This window comes from Uranotaenia lowii, chromosome 2 (genome assembly GCF_029784155.1).
Source record: "Uranotaenia lowii strain MFRU-FL chromosome 2, ASM2978415v1, whole genome shotgun sequence".
NCBI classification, from domain to species: Eukaryota; Metazoa; Arthropoda; class Insecta; order Diptera; family Culicidae; genus Uranotaenia; species Uranotaenia lowii.
In genome coordinates, this window is record NC_073692.1 from 204,654,405 (window position 1) to 204,673,592 (window position 19,188).

The following is a 19,188-nucleotide window of genomic DNA, read 5'->3' on the forward strand; positions in this document are numbered from 1 at the left end:
ATTCTGAAAATATCATTCGATTTTGAAGGGTGTAGCAAAGCACACCGGGTCAGCTAGTTATTTTATAAATAACTAAAAAAAAGCGACACAAAAAGCGTACCAGGTGTACCAGGTTTTAAGGAATGAGTTTAGCTAGAATTTTCATCTTTCAATCATTCTCCACCGATTCCACTATGTTACAAAACCAAGTTTCGTCACGTTGTTTAGTTATTTATGATCGAATTAAGATTTTTCACGATTATTTTCACGTGAAGTGTAAATGGGCCTATAATCTTAAAACTGTTTATGGAAATTAGTAATGAGAAATCACAAATTGACAACAAATCCTCTAATTCGTCGTTCTCTAATCGATGCATTGACAAATTGAAATTCTATCGATTGCGAAAAGCTATTTTTGAGCCTCGCCGCGACTCAATTGACGAATAGAAACCGAGAGCGATCCCGCGAAAATTCATTGCTTCCTATCCCCGAATTTGCAATGGTGGGGTGTTTTTCTTGTTTTCATTTTTTTGCATTTTGTATACAGAAACAAAAAACTACGAAACACCCCGGCCCGACTTGGGCATCGGAAACGCGACAGAACGCGACATGGTCGGCGCTACGCCAACTAACATGTGAACCAATGACCCCGCAATCTCGGCCATTCGCTGTTGGCGCTCTTGCCGATACGGAAAACGGAAAACGATTCGCAATTTGTCAGGATGGCGCCAAGAATAGTTCAACTTTACAATGTCGTTTTGCTGGGGGGAAATTAGAAACAACAAAAAACGTGAAAAGAAAATATTGTTGGAAACGTTCAAACGTGCTCTTTTATGGAGATTCCTTTTGATGGAATTCATGAAACTAAATTTAGAACTCAGTGTTTACTTAAATGAAAAATTGAAGCTTCACAGAAAACAAAAGCTAACTGCTAAATTGTCAAATAGTCCCACAAATTGTTTGAAGATGGCTTACTCATCTATCAAACAATGAGCAACAACGTTTTAGTGACTTTGTAAGCAGAATATAGAATTTTCCTAGCTTCGATTCTTTGATTGATAGCCAGTGATTCGTAAAGAAACATGATAGATAAATCAAAATGAAAAAAAAAAAACTATAGCAAGGAAAAGCTTTATCATAGTATACCTATGAAAAAAATCAAAACCCAGAAAAGACGATTGATAAATGAATACAAGAATTTAAACCGCAAAGAAGAAAATAGCCCAACAGCCCGCGACCAAAGTCAAGTGGCTTCAATTAGGGAAAATTAATCGCTTACATTCGACGATTGATCTACTTCCACTTCGCTTTCATTCATCTTGATTTTTCGAAGCAACAGACAGTCCACCCACACACCTACAAAGGCGATTCCGAGACGGATGTTCTCAAAGAACATCTGATTAGAATTTGGATGCGCATTTTTTATGTCGTTTCGTATTATGAATACAGTCTTAGAGTCGTTCGAATCAAATTTGTAAATTTTAAGTTTTAAATTTTCTTCTGCAACAAAAACTTAGTTCTCTCAAATTCCGGAAAATTTCATTAAACCAATTATTTTTTTTTTCAATTGAAGAACCACCCTAAAACGACATCAATCTTCATGTAAATTGGGATAACGCGTCGTTGGGAATTTCGTTTGAGGATATTTCTTCAGCCCATCGGAACAACTCCTGACTGATTGAAATGCGGATTGCGTTTCTTTCCGAAGCAGCAAAAAACAGATGAAACGTAGGTGCAGGAAGACACTTATTAACAGAATGCTAAGGAGTGGCGTCGTGACTGCTGCAAAAGATTGATTTTATTTTCGGGTATGGCGGCCGAATATGGCCGTTGGAGGGCCTTTGGAATTTTATCAGTATGTTTGGAAGAAAAAAAAACAGCCGTTGGCTATATCTCTGGAATAAACGGAATAATATTTCGGTTGAGCAGCAGTCATTCATGCTTGAAAAGATGTTCGGTCAGTTAACAATGAAAACTGTCCGGAAGCCGTTGGCTTTTCAATGATGCGCGTGACTTCTATTTGATTATGCCACGGTACCCTAAGCATAGTCTTAAACGTTTAAACCTCTTTACGTAATGGAGTTCAACTTGAAAATTATTCCTTGATTGCAGTTAATATTTTAAAAAGTTATAACGAAGCTAATGTACTTACTTAAAACGCTATTAGTGTGAGCTGCTCAAACAGATTATTTCCAGTAATTGATGTTGTCTGAAAAAAGAGTAAATAAACTTATAACAATCAATTTTAAAATTCGGTGCAGTCTAATACAGTAGATTCTGAAATCTTATTGATTTTTGAGTTTCAGACTACATTATATCAACCTATGAAATTTTTTTTAAACAAATCTGTGGTCGTTATCTGAATGAAATGTGTAAAAAAAAAGACGTATCTTCCAACAGTTTAACGACACTACTAATCAGTTAGACGTTATAACTGCGAATATGATAACACTTATTTATACTTATTTAAATTCTATATAATTGATCATTTGTCTGTCTGTCTGAATGGCTGTCTGTTCCCTATAGACTAGGAAACTGCTGGACTGATTTACTTGAAATTTTGCATATGAAGCCTACAGAGGCCGAGGAAGTTTCCAATAAAAGTTTAGGATCCCTCCCACTCACTGAATGTGGGAGGGGTTCTTTCAGACAAAAGTTAAAAGGCTTCAAAACTCGAGAACTGATCATGCAAATGGAACCAAATTTGGCAAGGGATTGTATTTAGGTACGAGGAATGTTTCTAAGGAATGTATTCGATAGAAATAGAACACTTTTATTTGTGGATAGCTTTTCAACGAATGGATGGAAATTGATGAAATTTTCAGTAATACTACCTACCTACCTACAGTAAGTCAAGTGGTTTTTTGATAGCGTATAATGATTAAATTCGTCTACAAAAAATATTTGGGCAGTATCTTGAAAAATCTAGTAAAGTCCCATTAAGAGACCTCAAAACAGTTGGAAATCAACTATTCCTGCGATCAAACTTCATATGGTAAATCGTTCTAGAAGTCCTAGAGGATCTAAAAGCGAGCTGAGGAGAATGATTCACTCTATGAAGGTATGGAAAGTAAGGGGTTTAATAAAACGCAATCCGAACCTTCCAATTAGGGATGTGGTAGAGCAGGTCATTTTTTCTGTCTGATTCAACCATCAGACAAAAAACAGACCCAACATTGTGTCTAATTGATGAAAAAGCTTTTTCCCCATAAAATAAACAAAACGATGGGTCAACCGTGCAAAAAATGGTGAACCCGTTAGCGGAGTCAAATTTTGAAACATATCGTAAAGGAAATCAAATCAAACTTTCTAAGTAGCGGGCACCCGGCGGATCTCTTGCAAAAAATTTTCGTTGGCAAGTCTCGCCTGAATGTTCCAAAGAAGAACGAGAAGAAAAATTCGAAGTATGTATATGTATCTAGTACTTAATTTGACTGACAGGCTGTGGAAGATGCCAATCAGTAGGTGGTATGTAGCTATTGGCCCAAATAACGGCCTAATGTACAAAAATGCCTACAAAAGCGACCGTTTTCCTTCCAAAGTAGTTTCAAAGGTTTCTAAAAGTGGATACTCTATTACGGTTGGATCTGAAATCATGGAATTTTGAAAAAACTGTGGTTGAGTGATAAAAAATCAATAATGTTGTTGTTTTTTTGCAGAAGATAGATCTGCTAAATTGACCATAATTTTGAGTTCTTTTGACGGTCAAGCTCAAGAAAATGAAAAACGTCTTCGATGCCTTTTGGGTCACCAAGCATCAGTGTGAAATTTGATATGATTTGGTTGATTCCTGAGTTGTCAATTTTGTATGGAAATTTATATAGAAGAAGAAATTTTTTCACATTAAATCATCCAGAAAATTCAAATAAACTTGAAATGAAGTCGGTCTTTAATTTTTGGTTTTGACTATTTTTAAGGCTTATTTTTTGCTAACATGACAAGCAGCTAAGAATTTCATGAAAAAAGTTATAACCATTTCAAAACAAAATATCTGAATTGTTGATATTTATTTCAAAATTGCGGATTTTGCTTGCTAGAGCTGTTAATGATGGCATGAAATGTTTTTGCAAAGGTTATATAAATCAATAAATTCTGTGGCAATGCAAAGCAGTTTTTGGAGATTTTTTTTTCCATTCTACGGTTACACAAGCAGAAAAAAAACGCAAAAATAAAAAAAAAATTTGAAAAATATTTTTTGTATAACATCGAATAACTTTTCTGGGGAATAAGTTAGGTTTTTGCTTTGCTCAAATGAATAGTACTGCAAGAATCAAGGAGTATTTTTTAAAACTCTCATTACATCCCTGGCGATTTTTGAATGAAAAATTTTGTTTTCCCATACAAATTTCCATACAAAATTAAAACTCGTTGTGCTTATTCAGGACTGAATGGATCGCTTCCAAAAATTTTATTGCTTTTCTGGCATCAGAATCAACCAAAAAAAGTTATGGGAGGTGTAAAAATTTCAGAATTTGAAATTTCCATACAAAGCTTGCAGCGGTCTAATGGTGCATATATTTCCCAAAAATTTTGGTCAATAAACATATTCTTTAAACGCTATCTCAAAAACCACTTAATAGATCGCCACCGAATTTGGCATATGTTAACTGGTAGTAGTATCTCAGTTAGGTAGTATCTCTGAAAATTTCATTAAATTTCATCCATCCGTTCAAAAGTTATTACAAATGAGAGTGTTGCATTTTTTTTCGAATACAGTACCTACTTATGATGGTTTGGTAACTCTCCATTGTCCAGTGAAGAGATTGTAAGGGAAAGAGGGGGGCTCTCTTACATTTTTTTTACATACCTCGAGAACTTATCAAGCAAATGGAACGAAATTTGACATGTTAGGGTATTTTGATACGAGGAATGGTATTAAAGTAAGAGAAATATGTATTATTAAGAACTCACCTTTCCATCCAATGCATGGGGTGATAGAAAGGGAGGATGGGATTTCCTTACAAGTTTTTGCATAACTTAGGAACTTATCTAGTAAACGGAACACAACTTGGCACGGGATGGAATTTCAATAAGAGAAACATTTCTATGACTATTTAAAATCGATCTTCTTTTGCAGTAAGAGCAAAGGATTTGGAATATAGGAAAAGAAGAGGAGGGCTTCCATACAAATTTATTGCATGACCCAAGAATGTATCTAACAAATGGACAAAATTAGATATGATATTAAGGGTTTATGAGTGCAAAAAAAAAATTAGTATGATTATCTGAGACCATGACCTCATTCGAGCAGTGATGGGGGAGGGGGGAGGCGTGTGGGCGGTATGGTCCCAGAAAACCCAGAAATCGTAAAGTATTGTGCATTGTAGATTGTATAATGATCCAGTTTATATTGGAATTGTATAAACATCATGTTGTAGCGTAGCTAAACCAAGTTATATTTTATCGTTTATGGTTTGTATAGTTAATTATAGTTCATTATATACGATAACATTTTGTTAATCGTATAGAAAGATCAATAAAGTTGTTTTGAATCGCAGCAGAATTGTGTAAAGCTCAATATGAAATCCAACTGTACAATTTAGCAATCTGTTATGCTTGCGATCTATGATGACATATTATTTCCATGAAAGGTCGTACAGTAATTGTGAGAACATTGTATTATGGAATTTGAACAATCTATTCGTACTTGTCATTCAAAGTCGCTTATTGAGATAAACTAAATGGATAAATAATTGTTAATAATGCAATTCCTATGCTAAGCAATACTGTTATCATCTTATGTGAACTGCAAAAATTGGAAATCCTTGATGAATTTGTTGTAAAAATGAAGACAGTTTTAATGAAAACAAAATTATAAAATTATAAAAATGAAAAAATTGGCACACACAGTCGGTGTTTACAAAAACATAGGCGACGCTTTAAAAAATCCAGTTCTGTGATAAACGATTCCAGAAAATCAAATGCTGCTTCTGAGACATCTCCGACAGAAAAAGATTCACTGTTGTCCCACGAAGTGTCCCATGGGAGTCAAAAACTGTTCGATTCTTTAGAATCCTGCGAATTCAATATTCCGGGTAATGTTTGTTATAAAAGCTGTGTATGAATGATAAATAATACATCCTAATTTAATTTTAGCAGCAAATCCTTCGCTTGACACTGAAGAATTCCGAACCAGTGGAAATCAGCTTGATTATAGTGAATCGATAAAACTCGATAATTTTGGTACCTTTTTAAAATAAAATTATGAAGGATAGCTTTAACTAAATACTTATCAAATTTTCGTTTAACAGTACAGTAAATAGCTATACGCAATTTTATACGATCAACTGATTTTTAAAACGGAACTCTCAACTGTACATGAACAAATTTGCTTGTTTGTATTAACAAGAAATGGCCCCAAGGAAACATCGAAGGACAGGGATCGGAATGTTGTGAGTTCGAGACTGAGGGAAGAGAGACACATAAAGTTGTATATGATTCAATTTTATTCGCAGTAAACATTAAATTGTATTGTTTTTATGTTCACGGCGATTCATAGTAAAATCGTAATAAGGGAAAAATATAATTGCTTTGAGATAAAGTAACAATAAATTGTCTTAAATGCTGAAGAAAGTTGCCTGAAGAAAGAAACCTCAGGCTACCTGCAAAAGGAAATTGTTATCAAATTGTAAGACGGGCAATAGAAAGTTGTACAATCCTAAGATTTTGTGCAAAGCAAAGTTGCTATCAATTTGTTGAAAACGCAATACAAAGTTTTGTATTTTCAAGGTGAGCAAAACTTGGTCCGTATATTGCCTCCTCTTTGGTACGTACAAGCTCATATAGAATATTCTACACGCTAGAAACTATTAAACCATTTATGTTTCAAAAATAACCATTTTTGACCTTTTCCCGGGAAATGCCATTTTATGAGTTCTCCATGAGAACTCATAAAATGACTTTTCGGGGAGAAGTAGAAATATGGTTATTTTTTAACTGTAAGGAAGATTACCGAAGAAATTGAAAAATGGTTATTTTTTAACCGTAAGAGCTGTTTTGTGCGATTTGTAAAATTGATTACAATTCTCGAAGGAATTTAGAAAAACGTCATTAGGATAATAATTTTATTTCTTGTACATAATACTTATAAACATAATACTCTTTAAGCAGCCGAATCAACTGGTAGCAAAAGTAAAATTCCCCCACGAGCGCTACCGGGATGGATGGATGGAAACGAGCTCTTGCGGGATGGCCAATACAAAAATCACTAGTCTGCTATCCTTAACGGGGTGGGGGTGGAGGAGGCGGGTCTGGCGAATAATCTTTGACTCGCTGGTGATGTTTTTCATACATTCCGGCCCGTTCCAGCTCCTTCCGGATGGTGTGAAGCACAATTTCTTTTGTACTTTCATTGGCTGTGGCTGGTAACGATGGACCGGTGAGTGAGTCCTCGTCCAGTTGAATGTTGAATGCCGTGCCTAAACCGGCGTCATCCAATCGGTACCCTGAAATTTTTTTGATTATGATATTGGGATCGACAAGTTATTAGAAGAAATCACTTACCTTTCTCCATCTCCTACAAATCCTAAGTTCCCACGACTTCCAGAACCGATTTATCTGGAAACTGGATGCTGTTCCGCGGAAGAACAAATTTTGCTTAAAGGGCGCCCGGCTGCAATTACCGCTTTCAAAATGGCGATATCAAATTATTCAACCATTTTCTGGTTTATACTCGAAAACTACCAAAATGGTTAAAATTCTTTCTAGAAAAAATGTTGAAAAATAACCATATTGGCGGTTTTGAAGTAAATATCATAAAATGGTTATTTAAAAACCGTAAATGGTTATAAAAAAATGAGCGTGTATACAACTTTTTCAGATTGTACAAAAGTGTGTATATCTCAGAAAAAACTGAAATATACAGACCAAAATGTTTACTGGAAATGACGGAAATTATTTACGCTGACAACGACGTACATTCCATTCTGACGTTCCCTCACAATCTCCCGGTGATTGTTCCGGAAAGACAAAATTTTACGACGTGGTCGTTTGTTGCTGTTCCGGTTCAAAGTGAACTTGCTAAGTATTTTCAATCCAACAAAGAGAGTTAAATGTTTATTACATAAGGTCGAACTCAGTTTTGATTCCTCACCGAAGTAAAAAAAGGGGTTAGTTTTGAGTTCGTAGTTCAAACTCCGCTTTGAACCATTGCAAGGAGGAAAAAGGGAACTTAACTTTAAGTTCAAAGAATCGAACTATGTTTTGAACATTAGTCAAACTTAATTTTGAGTTTGAAAAAAAGAGCGTGTATCAGTTAGCCCATGGATGAGTAAAGCCTAGTCCACACTCGGCAACTTGAAGTGCGATTTCAGTTGATGAGACTTGTTTATGTTTACATTTTGGTTGCTGAAAGTCTCCCATACTTGTCGGGAGACTTGAGACATGCATATTTTCGTGTAGTTCAAAATGTAAACATAAACAATTCTAAGCAACCAAAATCACAGTCCAAGTTGCCTTGTGTGGACTAGGCTTAATAGACCGCTGAAAAAAATTACTTTTTGCTCTCATCTGTTTTTTTATGCCTTTTGGGATACCAAGCATCAGTGTTAAAATTGAGATGATTTGGTTGGTTCCTGAATTAGCACAACGCGTATCAATTTTGTTTGGAAATTTGTATGAGATAAGAAATTTTTACATATAAATTCATCCAGAAAATTCAAATAAGCTAGAAATGAAGTTTGTCTCTTATTATAGGTTTTGCCTATTTTTAAGTTTGATGTTTTGCTCACATGAGAAAGCTGGTAATTCATGAAAAAAGTTTCTAACCATTTTTTAAAAAGCGTTTCAAAATAAAAATAAAAATTTGAATCCATTAGAAAGTGTTCATAAATGGCACTTTTTGCTTGGTGGGCTTACAATATAATTTCATGAAATATTTAGCTCTATTAATCAACAAACTCATTTGGCTTTGTGAAGCATTTTTTTTTATTTCTTTTTTCATCCTCAAGTAAAATAGCTTTTGAATTAGCTGTAAAATACATTTTCAAAAACTTTTTTTTAAAACATCGAATTTCTTTTCCTGAGGTACATGTAAGATTATTGGTTTGTTCACATGAAATGTACTGCAAGAATTAAAGAATATTAACCATCCCAAGTAATTTTTTTTTTTGAGATTTCAGTATATCTTTGGTGATTTTTGAAGGAAAAATTTGGTTGTCTTGTACTATTTTCCATGCAAAATTTAAACTCGTTCCGCTAATTTGAGGGTTAACAAAATCCCTTACAAAATATTGATTACTTTACTCAGCAGTCAAAACAACAACAAAAAGTCATGGAAGGGGAAAAAAATTATAAATTTATTTTTATTTACTTTTATTGCAGACTTTTCAAAAACTAGCCATATCTGGTGTTTCTCGATAACAATTTTTAAGAAAAAATCGACTTTCTGGGACTTGTCGCTTTTCAGAAAACAGTTTTTTTTTATTGTAGTTTTTGTACGATTAGAAAAGTATGTCGAAAAAATTCTTAAAATTATGAAATCACATTTGATAATTCAGTTTTATTCCGTATGATTCCAAACACTTCATATCGAATACAACACAACCAGAATATTGTTCAACTGATTTTCACCAAGAAGACTTTTTATTAGATGGCATGGCTTCTGCCACTTCGAAAGAAGATTGGAGGGGATGTGGGGTTCCTATGTTCTATGAATGTCAAACCACACAGCTCAAAGATTTTCATCATAATTCCAAGGTATACAGGGAATGCTTGCTATTTTTGAGATTTTTGAGCATCAAATAAAGGCTCTGAACCTCAATATCAATAATTTTTGTTTGTATTTGTTATTTTTTCAAATATGATGCCCTTAGAGCCAATGGGGATTAAATGCAAACATGATCGATTTTGAGTTAATAATGCCAAACGATTCTTCATTATTCAAAATATATTTTGTAATTTTTTTCAGATTTTGAAAATTTTTATTACCGTAATCCGGGGTAAGACCCCTTTTTTCAAATATTTTTTCTGTTAAGGGGAATGTGGCATGTTTTTTATTTTTAAAACCAGTACTGGACTCCTATGAACATAAAACATGGTTTCAGAAATATATTAGACTATTTTAAATTTGATTTAAGAATTGATTTCGTCTCTGTTTTGAATTTGATGCTTTGGGATAACACTGATCAGTCTCTATTTTGACGGTTTTAACGAGTTTTCTTGATCATAAAGGATACAAAACACCTTCATAATATTTTCAAATGCTAGTTTATCAACTTTACTTTTTCACGATTTTTTTTAAAAACATTCATAATCGGAAAAAGAACAACGATGCTGCATACATTTAGGGGCAAAAATTATGAAAATTGCTAAATAGTTTTAGCTTCAAAATACAAATGAAATTTTACCTTCACACATTCCTCTAGGCCAGTGGTCGGCAACTTTTTGAATCGGGAGAGCCAAAAATTTCAAATTTTCCAAATTTTACAGTTTGAAAGCGCTACAATAATGATTTATTGTTATTGTTTTTAATAATAAAAAAATGTATGAATGATGAATGAACATTAGTTTTATGAATATAAATTTAAATCCAGCAGAATTTTTTTCTTTTCGATATCTGAAAGATAATAATAAAAAATCTGTTTCTTATTTCCAATAAGTACAAGAATTCTTTTCTGGATCGTCAACTCTTCTAACATGATTTAATTTTATATAAAATTGAATGCGTTGACAAATATCATGTCAAGAAAATTAAAAATCCATATCAAGCTGAAAATAATACTTTGCATGATGTTTAATTAAAATTTTAACATATTAACATAAGCAGAATATCTATAACTTCCTCAGCAAAGAAAAGCTTATAAAAAAAGTAAAGAGAAATAAATTTTCTTTAAATTATCAAGCTTATTGACATTCCCCTGATTTCCACAATCCGGAAGGTTGTATTCAACCGGAATTCATGGAGTTGAAAATTTTAATCTCATAAAATTATGCTCCTAGCAGCTGTAACAATTTTCAAAATTCATGACATCAAGTGAACGTGTCTTCAGAATTTTATGCATCTGTGAAACTCAAAAATCTCATTATATTTAACATTTTATTCTTCAGTATTATGCGTCAAATCGAATGAAGAAAGAAATTCAATACATTATAGATTATTCATCGATGCTTGGTAAAGCTTAGATTACTTAAAAAAAATCTGTGCCTTGACCTATAAAGCTATAATAATGTAATTTTCAAGCTTTCATTGAAAATTCGTAACAAATAATAAAGAAACAGTACTTTTTAACTGACAAAATCAGCTAAAGAACACTTTCAAAGTTTCGAAAAAAAAAACAAATATTACAATGAACGGCGATTAGCCCATAAAAATGATAAAACTAGTCCGTTACTAAAACTTCCAAATTTGTGTGCTGTAGGTAAATATTGGCTACAGGCTTGACATTTCCAATTGTGTTCAAAGATTCAAAGATTTACTTTTTTTTATAAAAACATATGAGTTAAATGTCAAAATTAACTGCTTCGAGTTAATTGTTAATTCTCAATTTATAGTTTTGGAATTTTGTAAAAAATAAACCATTTTTTTATTGAACAAGCTTTCCAGATTTTTTTTTTGAAAAAGAGCTGAAAAAGAACACACGAAAAGTGATTTTTACCAAGGCACATCAGTGGCATTCAAATCTCATCATACAATTCTAAACAGTGCATGCAAATTCATTTCGCCTAAAAAAACAAGTTGAGAAATTTGAATTTTGTTAAAATTGTGAATAATCCAAGAAAAAGCAAGGCTTTTTTCTCGATATCAAGGAAACTGGACGGGACCGGATATTTCCCAATTTTTTCTGTGGGCCACTCTAAATATCTCAGCTGTGTGTTTAGATAAAAATCTCAATCCGACTGTCATCGTCGTCACTTTACGTTAACATGTTTTTCTATAAAATGTTGTCTTATGTACGCATCATATGCTTCTTTTATTTAAATAGTCCAGAAAAATGTACTATCATAATTAAGTAAGCACCCGTGAATTGCATCTGTGGGAGACCTAAAGTATATGAAAAAAATAAATTCTCACACGCTTATGATCTTAGTTTTATCATGTTCTTTCACGTGGAAAGGAATTTTTGATGAAACATCAATAAGTCACATAAACGCAACCAATCTGCAAATCATAGCTTGTGGGGAAACGTGGGTCACATTTTGTGGAGTATCTTGGGTCACCTATATTTTTATGTTTTTATACATATTTAGAACTTAAAACTTTTTCCTATCTGCAAAGATTTCTTATGCCAAATGTAGAGTAATGAAAATTAATTTGTCATTTTTTCCAACGATTTTATAAAGTTTTCTTATTCCGGAAGTGTCTTCTATTCCCGCATTCACCGAATTTAAGTTCTACGCTCGTGTTGTTGTATGTATATTCACATGTAGTATCCACCCAGCTCAAAACATGCTAATTAAATTATGTTGCTTAGTCGCAGCACTTCTCGCCGCCACACGACCAATCATCCAACCAAGTCGACGCAACACAACTCCAGATTCATGTGTTTTATTCTTCCTTTTTTTCCCTGCTGCAATTCATATACCTACACATAACTAGTTAGCTTGATTCCATTTGATTCCACTTTGTCATGCTGATCACGTGCATTCTCACAATTTACGATACATAAATAGAAGGAACATATAGAACGGGCGGGCCTCGTGCTGAGAAAATGTGAGACATACGATGAGCAACACACTGTTATGAGACCATCGCAGGTTACATGTTTTTTTCACTAGCTTAGTAAGTCAAGTAAAGCACATGTATGGTATGATTTACTCGTCACGGTTTCAATCTGGAAAAGCCAAAGTCGGCGGAAAGACTTGGCGGTTTATTTGTTGTTGTTTTTTTCTTCGTACTACAACCGTTCAAACATGTAGTAGCTTGGCATCTATTTTTTTTTCTTCGCGCTTCTAAGTAATATATTAACATTCCTTGGTGGGTCTTTGCGTGAAAATTGGAAATACTTATTTGGGGTTTCACCAGAATATCAGTTAATTTATTTGCTATTTTTTCGAGTGCTCTTGCCGTTGCACAGTGGTCCAAAATGCGAAAAACGTGATCGTTGCTCATAACTTTTTAGGTCACATTTTAGCATATCGGTGTCTTCGGAGAAGTTTATCTGTAAAATCAGCTCTATAATAAAAAACTATTATTTTTCTGATTAATCCTCCTACAAGTGAGATAAAATTTCTAACTTCTCTGTTATAGGTTTTAGCTCTTTGATGTCTTCGACAAACTTGTTTAAAATCAAATTTTCCACAACTTTGTCTCAGATGTCAAGTTTCTAAAATAATTATTATCCGAGACATCGGCCAAAAAAGAAACTTAACCTCTAAAAATCAGTTTTTTAATAATAACTTTTTTCAGTAAATTTTAAGTTTAATAAAATGTTCCACAAAGTTGTTTGTCTTACTAAAATACACCACTTTGTTGAACATTTCAAGTTTGTAAAATGTGATACTGCAGAGCTATGTTAAAAATATTACCGAAAATAGGGCTTTTTCACGCCTTATTTTACAAACACCGGGCAACATCGGGCAGCCCGCTTTAGATGCAAAATAAAGTCGAAGATTTCGTCTACAAGATGCAGGTACAATCGTCAGTATCCACTTGTATCCAAGCGAGATATGTACATCAATTTTACTTTTCCATGTTTGCATTAAAAACAACGATTTCTATGAAAGCACATACAGCGCATTCTACTTAAGGTACGTGTGTTTTCTTCTAGCTTTTCCCTGCGCGATGTCAAAAGCAAAGGTTTGGAAGCGCATTTGTATTATTAGTACAGGTTATTGTGTGTTCAATTGAAATAGATATCCTCTACAAGCTGGAGATGCTAATAATAGAAAATGCGCTTCCAAACCTTTGCTTCTGACATCGCGCAGGGAAAAGCTAGAAGAAAACACACGTACCTAGTAGAATGCGCTGTATGTGCTTTCATAGAAATCGTTGTTTTTAATGCAAACATGGAAAAGTAAAATTGATGTATCTCGCTTGGATACAAGAGGATACTGACGATTGTACCTGCATCTTGTAGACGAAATCTTCGCTAAAACCTATAACAGAGAAGTTAAAAATTTTATCTCACTTGTAGGAGGATTAATCAGAAAAATAATAGTTTTTTATTATAGAGCTGATTTTACAGATAAACTTCTCCGAAGACACCGATATGCTAAAAGTTATAAGCAACGATCACGTTTTTCGCATTTTGGACCACTGTGCGTTGAGGTGATTTTTTTTCACTTTTTCTTTAACAATCTGATCAAAACCCAAACGTAAGTTCTTCCGATCACGCCAATACCGTATCCATCAAATCGAAGAGTGCTGGAGTCCATCCAAGTGTTTCTGATAAGAGAGTTCTCGATATGACTCGCAGTCATCTAGGTGACAACGATATCAAAATAAGAAAGCTTTTACCAAGGGGTAGAAATATTAACACCCTTGCATTTGTGTCATTTAAAGAAGATATGAAAGCAGAACTACGAACGTTCATGACATGAAATTACAGTACGAATGTTCCAAGATGGTCATGCCATCTACCAAAGCTGCGGAAACATACACGAGCTTGGAACAGCTTTTATAGTGATGGGAAAGATACAAAAGCGCGTGATTGGGTGTTGATAGATTGACCCACGACCGTGCCGGTTTAGAATCAAGGGCCGTTTCTTCAACATCAGCATCATCAACGTACACAGCCTTCACCTCGGAAGTACCGGTGACGACAAAGACGAATTTTACGCGCAGCTGGAGTGTGAATACGACCGTCGCCCAAAAAAGGTATCAAGATCGTCATCGGGGATTTTAACGCCCCGGTCGGCAAGGAGGAGGAATTCAAACAGACGATCGGAAGGTTCAGCGCGCCCAACCTGACCAACTAAAACGACACCGTACCAAACGCAATCACAGATCCACCACGTTTTGATAGACAGCTTGCTCTTCTCGGATATTATCGACGTCAGACACTGTCGAGGCGCCAACATCGAGTCAGACCATTATCTGGTGAAGGTAAAGATTCGCTCAAAACACTCCGTAGTTTACAACATACGAAACCGACGCCCGCCTCGGTAAAACATCGCTCGACTGAAGCAACCTGAGGTCGCGGCAGACTACGCACAATCGCTCGATGCAGCACTGTCGGCAGAGGGCGAGCTTGACGAAGTTCCTTTCGAGGGGATACTGTTAGGATACCATCAAGACAACCATCAACAGTGTTGCGGAGAACGATGACGCGTCATCGGGCATGTGGAAACTTGACGGAACGACTGTCGACTGGTTCAACGATGCAGGGTGATGCACGAAGAGAACTGCACGCAGGCGGCAGTAGTGCAAAGAAGCACTCGTTGAAACGTGGAAAACGGCAGTCAGCGAGTCCGAATTTTCCACCTCCGCCTGGGAAGCTTGAGGAGCTGGATCAGCTGTATCGTTCCCAAGAAGCACGAATGTTCTATCAGAAACTCAACGCATCTTGCAAGCCGAAATGTGCTGGGATAAGGACGGAGGCATCCTGACGGACAATCGTGAGGTGATCGAAAGGTGGAAACAGCACTTTGATGAATACCTGAACGGCGCACATGCAGAAGACCAAGACGGTGGGGAAAGATACATCGCCGGCGTAGCCATCGACGTAGAGGAGCGACTCTCAACGATGGGTGAAGTTATGGAAGCCATTCTGAATAGCAACAAGTCGACTGTGAACTTATCAAAATGGGCCCCGACAAGTTGGCCGCTTCCCTACACCGGTTGACGATCCGGATTTTTTTTTATTAGTTGTTAACCCAGGTGGTAAATCCATTTTACGGATTGCATTCCAAGGCACGATGAACCACCGCGTCCCCCAGTTTGCTACTCTGGGTCCACGGGTGCAATTGGACGACTCACGGTACAATGCTAAGGAACACTGTACCCCCTACGCCATAAAGTCCACCTGGGGCCACTGACCTTTGTTCCCACCTCGAACTGTTTGACACACTTCAATAGTGGGAGGTCAATTCGCGATAATGCGCTCCAAGGCAATACTCGTTTCCAAATCCTCTGTCAGCAATACCTCATTCTAACACAACTCAATGCGCAACCCCTCCTCTGACGAGTTAGGACCCGACATCTCATCGTGTGAATGAGGTCCCCATGTAGCGCAACTACAAGCTTTGTGGATTTAGTCCAGGAAGTCCAGAAACACAAAGCGTGTTGTCGACGACACTTTCTCTGTTCGAACACGCGGGTCAGGGGGGGTAAGCCTCCTAAGCAACGTGTAGGACTCAGACTCCTCTGGACTTAAGTCACCACTCAGCGCAACTACTCAATCTTCAAGTCGGGTGCTTGACTCACCTATGTGGATAGGCTAAATGCCAACTTTGCCATTATAAAATCGTTTATAGCCCTCATTGTAGCATCCTGGTTAGAACATTTTCTGATCATTGTAAACTCAAATCTCCTGAATTTTGTAGTTGTGAATCAATAATGTATGATTCTTTTCAGCTCATATGTGCCTATTTTTTGTTTGCTAGGACGCTTTTAGGTACTCTCGCCTATCCTGTTTTAAGTGTTTCTAATTTTGAATATTTAATCTAAAATAACAATCTGTCATTTTTCACCCAATGTGATTATAAGCTACAATGCTTCAAAATCCCCACGTGGATCGGCTTTATGCCCTAAATATTTATTTATTTTCTAATCCTTTTATGGTTTTCAGGTTTCTCAGGTATATGATGAAATCTGTGAAAAAAAGGTTAGGCACAATTTTCCCGTTTGTTTGGATAACGTGCCGCTTTAAGCCTACCCCTTTTCTGAAGTGATCGGCCCACCATTCGCCACCACTTTGCGCATCTACTCATTTTGCGAGTCTGGTCTACACCCACCGAAGCGCAAAACAAGTTGGTGATCGCTCTCCCTGCGGTCACGTCCGCATTTCAGGGCCATGACCTCCCTAACGCGTGTTGTACCCTCACCCTCACACCCGAGCACTGGTACCTACGTACCCGGGTGCACCACTTCTTCCGTGCTGGTTTGGCAGACCTGTCGCCGGTTTTTGTGGGTTTAGTGATAGTTCTCTTGGCCGTACATCTGCAATACGCCGGATATGCAGACACTTTTCCGCCCTGGACCACGAGGAGGTGGAACTACCAGCCCAGAGCGATCCTTACCAGAAGTGTTCTGTACTGTACTGTACAGGTAACAGTGTGTCTCTGAGTAGGAGCCCATACCTGAGCGGCGTATTCCATAATGCTTCGAACCAAAGAGCAGTGCACTGCTTTCAGAGCGTAGACGTCGTTGAAGTCTTTCGTGCTACGACGCCAAAATCCTAATGCTGCAAATCCTTTCGTAGACGTGATATGTTCAGCAAATGTTAGTTTGTTATCAATTTTCACTCCCAGGTCGAGAATGGACTTGACATTCCCCAATGTTGATCCCGAGTTTTGATATTTGAAGTTGGCTGTGTTTCGTGCACGAGAGAAGTGGACTATCTTACATTTTTTTTCTGCGTTTACCGCCATTCCATATGAGCGGCACCAGTCTTCTAATTTGCCGATGTCGTTTTGTAAGGCAAGACAGTCAACAGCACTAATAATCTTCCTAAACGGTTTCAGGTCATCAGCATAAATCCGAGTGTTGAATTGAAAAGTTTAACATAGGTCACTCACGAAAATTGAAACTTTGCTTTTTCCCTAGGAACGGGTCAACCCAGAAGGAGCTTCCCAGCAACACCCAGTCCCTGGTCTAAAGCCACGGGGACTAATGGGTTTGGCCGCTCAAGGCCTCTTTTGTTCCTGGGTCTCAGGGCGTATGTTCGGCTGGGGGAGTTTTCGGATGGGTGGATTCCTAGTAAAGATAAATACCTTTGGTAAAATCGATGTATCGAACGGGGTAGTCGGCCCACTCGGTCGAGCGTCTGAGTCGCCACGGGCCGGGCGACGCCTGGATGGAACGGGAGGAGCGGCGCGGTATCACGCACCACACTCACGGCTAGTTCGGTCTCTCTCCTCTTCGGCTCGGCAAACCAACCACGCGCTAATGACTATGCGCGTACCACAGGCCTCGATGAGGCTAGGTTTAGCTGATCGATCACGCGCACACAAGGCTGATCGCGGCTCGATTGGGCTGGCGACTAGCTCACTAGAATTGCACACACGGGTTTTCCGGATGGATTTTGGCTTCGTTGACCACACACGGCTTATCTGGGCTCACCTCCGCTTTCGGTTTCGTCTCACCACGGATCGTTTCAGACTACCACCGGATCGGATTTGCAGTTCGTTTTGAGTTGAGTTGCTGATTTGCGAGCTTTTACGGGGCACGTCCGAACTCGTTCGCCGCCGGAAACCAAGAGACTTGGTGATTTGTCTCGCCTCAGCAAGAAACCTCGGCTTGGCACTGCTTGCGTTCTTCTAAAACGCGTGTATCTTGCGGCGTTGCGTTACATACGTACGCAAGTCGTCAAACCCTTGTGCGTTATGCTTTTCACCTACTGTTCGCTGACCACGCTTTTGAATTCGAACTCGCCGTTTACTTTTAAACTATCTATTAACAAAATACTACCCTAACTCCAACCCATCAAATAATATTATTTAAAAAACAAAAGCAATGTTACCGAGTTGGTAACAAAACTATGAAAAGAACTGGTTCAAGGTGATTTCCCTGCGGTACTCCAGATGGGGTGTCAAAAGTTCTTGATCGTGGATTTCTAATTTTCGTGAAAGCCTGTCGGTGCAATAGATATGAGGCAATCCAATCAAGTGAATGACCAAGTTGGAAAACCTATGCGATCCATCTTTGCAAGGAAAATCCTGTGCATGACACTGTCAAACGCTTTTGCAAAGTCAATAAAGACTGAATCCACTTGACAACCATTTTCCAGACTATTACTCAGGAAACTAACGTAACACATCGAATTCGTCGCCGTAGTCCGTTTCTTTACAAACCCATGCTGAGACTGAGAAATATGAGGTTTTGCTCGTCCGAAGGACCCGTCCATGAAGGGGTTTTCGAAATTCAACTTTAGCCGAACCAAAAATACACAAAAATTAGTAAATTGATTTCTAAACCATTTTCTTACTTAAAATTATCACAAAAACTCAAAAAATAATAAATTATACTAATAAAACTAAACAACATTTCCAAAACGAATCAAAATGAATGTTCCCAACCAATGCTATTTCCGGTAAGTCATTAATAAATCATTCAAAATGATGATCCTTATTCTGAAGTATAAATTTGTTTGAAAATAAATTCTAAGCAGT

At 36.9% G+C, this 19,188-nt stretch overlaps 1 protein-coding gene across 3 annotated transcripts in view; it reads right to left on the bottom strand.

The window, feature by feature from the left end:
• LOC129745985 (dual specificity tyrosine-phosphorylation-regulated kinase 2) overlaps positions 1–19,188 on the bottom strand; it is a 437,758-nt gene that overhangs the window by 318,644 nt on the left and 99,926 nt on the right. For 2 of the 3 annotated variants that reach the window (XR_008737218.1, XM_055739400.1), the window contains exon 2: positions 2,132–2,188. The exons of the other annotated variant lie outside the window; for it this stretch is intronic. The gene's annotated coding sequence lies outside the window, so the exon portion shown is untranslated. The remainder of the gene's footprint in view (positions 1–2,131; positions 2,189–19,188) is intronic. 3 annotated transcript variants of the gene reach the window in all.